Genomic DNA, 1,431 nt, shown 5'->3' with positions numbered 1-1,431 from the left:
TTGACTATTTTCCAATCATGCTCCACATTGATGTTAGTTTGCTCTTTAGCTCCACAAACTTAAGTGGTGTGTCTCCCTTAGACAAAATAATTATGCCATGAAGATGGCTTTTGCATCTTAGCAAACCTGCTTGGTAATCTTCTTCGTGAATTTTGATTGCAATAGCATCCCCTTTGATACAGGGTTGAGGTAGTTGAGAGGTAGCTATGTCACAAGAGGATCTCAAAGCTTGTGCAAAGGACTTCTTGCTTGCGGTGGCTGGAGGGACGGGTCTCGTTACTTTCTCAGGTTTAGAATCCTTATCCAAGTCTCCCAAGATGCTCCAAGGAATAAGACGTGTTGTTGAACTCATGAGTGTAACGGGAGAAAGGCTTCCCAGAAGATTGGAGATATTCCAAGAATGGTGGAGCCACTCAAAGCCCTAGAAGAGAATTTTTTGTGTTCAAAAAAGCATTTCATCATAGTAGTTGAATATTCTTAAGTAAGTTTTCATACAAGAATATATCTTTTCAACTAATATTTTGTATTAGGGGTATTTAAATTCACACCAATCTAGAAAAATCGAAAATCAGTCCAAAAAATTGAAATCGCAATAAACCAAATGTTTTTGGGTGATATTGAGCTACTTTTTATAAAGCTGATCAATACAATTATTTTTTCAATTTTAGGAACTAGACTATTCCAAAGTGAACTGATATATACATAAAATGAAGTAAACTTTAGTTTTGAATCTAATCTTGTAACTTATAATTCAAAGCTAATATTCTTCAAGTTTGCTATTTCTTAAAAATCCTATTACTTATTATTAACACTTTCTTGTTACTTTTGATGTTTTTATGTGAAATTCACTCGAAAGTATACTAAACTTGTCATTTTCATATAGATATGGATGTTTTATTTGTATTACTCTTACAAAAAGTAATAAAAATAAATAATAGACGATGCACTGACTATGTATAAATTTTTATATTAATAATTTATAATTAATACACTCTAAATTTAAATTATATAATTATCAAATTGACTTTAACATACATGGATACTAAATGCAATATATATTTTTTGAAGAAAAAAACATTATTTGTCATCATTGTAGTTGAATATTTATAAGAAAGTTTTCATACAAGAATATGTCATTTCTAATCATTTTCAACTAATCTTTTGTATTAGGGGTATTCAAATCCACAACAATCTAGAAAAATCGAAAATCAGTCCAAAAATTGGAATCACAATAAACCAAATTTGTTTGGGTGATATTGAACTAGTTTTTATAAAGTTGATCAATACAGTTTATTTTTTCAATTTCAGGAACCAAATTGTTCCAAGGTGAATCGCTATATACATAAAATGAAGATAACTTTAGTTCTGAATCTAATCTTATAATTGATAATTCAAAGTGTATATTGTTCGTATTTTCTATTTGTTACAAAT

Source organism: Lupinus angustifolius, chromosome LG03 (genome assembly GCF_001865875.1).
Source record: "Lupinus angustifolius cultivar Tanjil chromosome LG03, LupAngTanjil_v1.0, whole genome shotgun sequence".
Lineage (NCBI taxonomy): Eukaryota > Viridiplantae > Streptophyta > Magnoliopsida > Fabales > Fabaceae > Lupinus > Lupinus angustifolius.
The sequence above is the reverse complement of the archived record's forward strand: the minus strand, read 5'-3'. Positions refer to the sequence as shown.